This window comes from Elephantulus edwardii, unplaced genomic scaffold (assembly GCF_000299155.1).
Source record: "Elephantulus edwardii isolate Elephantulus edwardi_28Jun2011 unplaced genomic scaffold, EleEdw1.0 scaffold00026, whole genome shotgun sequence".
Lineage (NCBI taxonomy): Eukaryota > Metazoa > Chordata > Mammalia > Macroscelidea > Macroscelididae > Elephantulus > Elephantulus edwardii.
The window spans coordinates 20,729,848-20,736,101 of NW_006399776.1; positions in this window are offsets into that span (position 1 = coordinate 20,729,848).

A 6,254-nucleotide genomic window follows, 5' to 3' on the forward strand; every position below is an offset into this window, starting at 1 on the left:
AGGCAGCCCCTCCTAAGCAAACCTGGTCTTAAACCCTGGGCCAAAGTCAGGGCAGTAGGGGAGGGACTTACCCTCTTGTCCTTTTTTTTGCAGCTTTTGCCTTCTCAATTGCACGGAGAGAAGATGGGCATTAAAAACCTAGCTGAGGATAAAATTAAGGAGTTTCTGATGGGAGGGAGAGACCCGGGGGCTTGCGGTTCCCCTTCAGTCTTCTGGCAGGTTGAAAGGGTAGCTGCTTTGTCTGGCTCCCCAAGCCCAGAGTGTGTGTGAAAAGGTCTGTAGGGGAATAGGAAGAGACTCTTCCTGAAGGAGCGGACACCCTCTCTACGCTTGGCAGGGGCCCCCCAGAGGAGGGGACAGGAGAGAGGAGCCGCTTGGAGGCACATTTGGTTAGGTTCATTTGGTCAGGCTTAGTTAACCTCAGAGTCGTTGCAAGTTTGGCTTGGTGTAAGACTTAATTATGGTAGGAGTTGGGTTTAGGTATACAGTGAGTTTTAGTTATGCTCAGAGTCAGGCTTACTTAGGGTCAAGAGTCGAGTTTTGTTAGACTCGGAGTCAGGCCTACTTAGGCTCAGAGTGGGACCTAGTGCAGCTTAGTTAGGCTCAATGTAGGGCCTAGGTAGGCTCCGAGTGAGGCCTAGTTAGCCTTGGAATCAGACTTAATTAGGAGTTGGGTTTAGGTATACAGTGAGATTTAGTCTCTGAATCAGCCTTTGTTAAGCACAGAGTAGAGTTTTCTTTCTATCCTCCTTTCTCTCTTTGTAGCCATTTTAGGACGATATTTGGCAATACTTTGCATGTTATACTAGTGATTTATTTAGATAATTTTCCCACATTCTTTTGGATCACCTTTCTTGGAAATGGGAACTAATATGGATCTCTTCCTGTCAGTCGCCCATGTCAATGTCTTCCAGATTTCCTGGCAGACTGGTTAGCCTGTTCTTATTTTTTCCTTGAAACATTCAATTGGTATTCCATTGATACCTAGGACATTTCCAGCCCTTTTAAAATATGCTCAACCACAGACCATCGATAGGAGAATGAGACAGTGGCACTCCAATTCAGCCCTGTGTAATCCTTGTCTATACCTGACAGGCTGATCAGAGAGCTTAGTTCTTAAGACATTAGTCTGCCTTATCTCCGCTGGGGAAAAAAGTTTCTACTTCGAATATAACTAGTGTTCAGGTGATTTCCCCCCCCCCCCCCCCCTTCAGCTCCCCAGGCATCATTTTACTGAAACCCCTCGGGCAGGCGGGCGGAGGAGCGCTCGCTGCGGGCGCGAGGCCTCCCCTTCATTCAGGTCTCATCTTCTTGCAACTTTGCAACTTGAGGCTTAAATTTCTTTTTCAGCTCTTTCAACTTAAGAAATGCTGAGGGAGTTCTTCCCTTATTAAAAAAAAAATGTTAACTTTGGTTTGGTTTCACCCTCTCCAAGATAGACCTATTTTTTTTTCTTGGCAGTCCATGATATGTTAAAGACTCTTCTCCAGCACCACAACTCAAAGGCATCAGCTCTTTTTCTATCATCCATAGCCATTATCCAGCTCTTTGATGCACCTCAAGTAATTGCAAAGACCATGGGCTGGATCAGGCCCACCTTAGTTTCTAGACTGACATCATTGCATCTTAGTACTCTGGAAAGGTCCCTGAGAGCAGATTTACCTAAAGCAATTCACCTTTTCATTTTCTGACTGCTGGTTGTTGAAGTGTTGATTGTAGAGCCAAACAAGCTATAACTTGTTAACCTCAATCTCTTTTCCATCCATCATGGTGCTACCAGTTGGACTAGTGGTGAGAATTTTTGTCTTCTTGATGTTGAATTTCAATCCATATTGAAGTCCTTGACCTTCTGCAGCAAGTACTTCAGGTCCTCCTCAGTTTCACCAAGCAAAGTTGCGCCATCTGTATAACATAGGTTGTTGATGAGTCTTCCTCCAATTCTGATACCACATTTCTTCTCAAAAAGCCCAGCTTCTCAAATGATCTGTTCTGCATATAGATTGAAAAGGTATAGAGACTGGGCATCCCTGACACACTCTTTTCCTGATTTTGAACCATGCAGTGTTTCCCTGCTCTGTTCTGAGGACTGCTTCCTGGTCCAAGTATAGTTTTCACATATGCACAGTTGTTCTGGGATTCACATTCTCTTCAAGGTTAATCACAATTTGTTGTGAACTACACAGTCAAATGTCTGCATAGTTAATGAAACTAGATATCCCTCTAGTACTCTTTGTTTCTTGACAAGATCCATTTGACATTGGTGATAATGTCTCTAGTGCCATAGCCTCTTCTAAGTCAAGTTTACATATCTGGTAGTTTTCTGTCAATGTAATACTGCAGTCATTTTGGGATTATCTTCAGTAGGATTTTGCTTGTGTGTGGTATGAGTGATATTGTGCAATAATTTCCATACTCCGTCAGGTCACCCTTTTTTGGAATGGAAATAAACATGGATCTCATCCAGTCAGTTGGCTAAAAAAAAAAAAAGTTAACTTAAAAAAATTACATTGGTTTACATAGAAAATTTGTATAGTTCTTCCCTTTTTAGTCTCTGACTCCAGCTCTTTGCACATTTCTTTGTTTTCTTTTATCTTCTCGAGCTGCCCTTTGAGATCTTCAGTTAAACGTTTTTACTTCTGCAATTTCTTCCCTTTGTTTTACCTTCTCGATGCTCTAGTGTAGGTTTTTTTCCCTCTTTTTTTAAAATTTTTTTTTTTAACAGAGATTTTGGATTTCCATTCATTCATTGCTGCATAGTGTAGTTTTCAGAGTCTCTTCTGACATGCATTTTCGTCTTTCCTTTCTCCTCTGCTTATATAATGTCCTTTTCCTCTCTTCATGAGTGATATCCTTGATGTCATCCCACAGATCACCTAGGCTTCTATCATTAGTGTTCAATTTTTCAAATCTATTATTGAGATTTTTTTTTTAAAATTCAGGTAGGATAGATTCGAGGTCATATTTTGATTCTTGTGGATTTGTTTTATTTTTCTTCAGTTTTGCTTTGACCTTTCACTTGAGGAATTGATTGTCTGTTCCACAGTCAGCACCTGGCCTGGTTTTGACTGCTGATGCACTTCTTCAATAAGTCCTTTCATAGATGTAGCCAATATAATTCTTATGCAGTCCATCAAGTTAGGTACATGTATATAGGCACTGTCTACACTTCTCAAAAAAGGTCTTTGCAATGAATAAATGATTAAACATGCAAAATTCAGTTCTTTTTATTCTCCAGTGAAATTTCTGTCATTAACTCTGTATTTTTCGATTACCATTTCCTCTTCATTGTTTCCAACTTTTACATTCTAGTCATCAAGATAATGAATGCATCTAGATTGCATATTTCATCAATTTAAGACTCTAAAATTTGGTAGAAATCCTCAATTTCTTCCTTTTTGGCTCTAGTTGTAGGTGCATATATTTGAATAGTAGTTGTATAAGTTGATAATTCCTTGTATGCATATGGATAGTATCCTGTCACTCACTGCTTTATACTTCATGATAGATTTTGAAATGATCCTTTTGGTCCCGAATACAACATCTTTTACTGATGCATAAGATGTGCTCAATGGATCGCTTGAATTCCATTATACTGCTTTTTTCTTCCATTATCTAGTAGCAACTCTATGTCCTTATGGTAATCATAGTTTACCACCTTTGTCAGTATGTTATGTTGCCAGGTGCTGTCTCATCAACTACACTCATAGTGATCCTATGAATAGCAGATCTGACCTTGTCCTCCTCTGTACTATTCTCACAGTTTCTGCTTTCTCAAGTCTATTGTGGTAGCCACAATGTTAACCCATTTTGTTAAGGGTCTTCCTCTCTTTCTCTGACCCACTATCATTCCCAGTATGATCTCTCTCCAAGGACTGAATTTTTCTGAGAATATTCCCAAAAGTTTCATCATCCATGCTTCTAAGGAGTACTCTGGTTGTACTTCTTTCATGACACATTTGTTTGTTCTTTTGATAGTCCATGGAGTAAAGAGAATTCAATATGCTTTACCAACAACACAGTTCAAAGGCATTGCTTCTTTGTTGATCTTCTTTATTCATTGTCCACCTTTTAGATACATAGGAAGCAATTGCAAAGACCTTGGCTTAGATCAGGCACACCTTAACCTTTAAGCTGATATCTTTGCTCTTTACTACATTGGAGGAGTTCTTGACAGCAGCTTTCCCCAATGTCATGTGTCTTTTGATTTCTTGACAGCTGCTACCATGAGTGTTTATTGTGGATCCAAGTAAAAGCAAATCCTTAACAACTTAGTCTTTTCTCAATTTATCATGATATTGCCTATGCTAAGGATTTTTGTTGTTTTCATTACAGTCCACATTCAATTTATTAGTGAATGTCAGCAGCTGTTTTTTCTCATTTTAAGTGTCTTCTAATCTGAGGGCTCTAGCTCCAGTGCTATATCTGTCTGACATTTTAACTGTGCTCTATTGCTTATTGGGGTTTCAAAGTTCTGTTTCAGAAGTGGATGGCTAATCAAGACTCCTTCCTAGTCTGTCTTAATCTGGGAGGCCTATTTTTGTACAGTACCTGACAGAAAAGGGAGATCATGAAAGCAGATGATAAACAAGCATGACCTACATTGAAGGCAGCAGTTTTTGATCTTTTGCAGCCAGTGCTTCAAGTCTTTTGCAAGCTTGTGTCATCTGTGTAACACAGATTGTTGATGAGTCTTCCTTCAATTCTAATGCCACATTCTCCTTCATGAAGTACAACACCAAATTAGTGAAGTTAATCTGTATTTCTTCCTTTTCAGTGTTATCTATAATTTGTTATTCTCTACACATTCAAATATTTTTCTATAATCAATGAAACACAAGTAAACATTTTTCTGGTATTTGCTGCTTTCAGATAAAATTCACTGACATTAGCAATGATATTCTTCATGCTATGGCCTCTTCATGATTCAGCTTGGGTTTCTGGTCATTCGCTATCCATGTATTATTCCAACAGTTTTTAAATAATCTCCAGCAAAGTTTATCTGTATTAATGATATTATGAATTAGGTATTAATGATATTTCTTGGTAATTTCCACACTCTTTTGTATCACCATTTTTAAAAAAATAGAAACAAATATAGATCTCTTCCAATCAGTTGCCTGGGTTTCTGTCTTACAAATATGTCGTAATAGCCTAGTGAGCATGTACAGGGCTGCATCTGTTTTCTGAAAGACCTCTGTTGGTTCTCCATTGACTCCTGGAGCCTCATTTTTTTACCAGTGCCTTCAGTGAAACCTGGACTTCTTTTTGTACTACTGGTTCTTGATCATATGCTACTTCCTAAATGAGAATCCTAGCGCACTTAATTGTGTTCATGAGCAATCTACACACAGGTCAAGAAGAAGTTTCTCAAACAGAACAAAGAAGTACTGCATGTTTTAAAATAGGAAAGCTGTGCATCAGGCTTGCATCCTTTTGCCACACCTATTTAATCTGTTTTTGTTGTTGATTGCCTTTGAGTTGAGCACGACTCATAGTGACCCTATGAAAAAAAAAGGCCTGAAGCCCCTCTACAGCTATTGACATTTGACAAAGTTCAAAGAGTTTCCACAGGCATGCTATTTATTAAGTGGATGCTGCTTAATCTGTATGCTGAGCAAATAATTTGAGAAGCTGGATTATAAGAAAACACATGTGACATTAGGATTGGGGAAGATTCATTAACAACCTGTGTTATGCATAAGATATAACCTTGCTTGAAGCACTTACTGAAGAACTGTCATGCACTACTGGTGGGACTGTAAAATGGTACAACCACTGTGGAAGGCAGTTTGGCATATCCTTGAAAAAGTGAATGTAGAAGTCCCTTTGATTCAGCTAGTGCACTGCTAAGAATATATTCCAAGGAAATTAGAGTTGTGAGATAATGGAGACAGTCTAAATGCCCACCAACAAATGAATGGTTAAAGTGTTTTTGGTATATTCACACAATGAAATACCATGCAGTACTAAGGAGTAACTAGTTTGTACAATACTACACAATGTAAAGTAGACTGGAGGACATTATGCTGCATGAAATAACTGAGTGCATATAGACAAACACTGAATTAGACTATTATAGTGACAATAGGAAGGTAACTGGGGTGGTAGAAGTCAGGTCAGGGAAAGCAGAGATAGAATGTACAGTCAATGAACACTGTAAAGGATCATGGCAGGGGAGGATCAGCTTGGGAAGAATTCATGAAAGGGTAATATGGCTACTGAAATTAGCAAATAGAAACAAAACTTGTGTAACT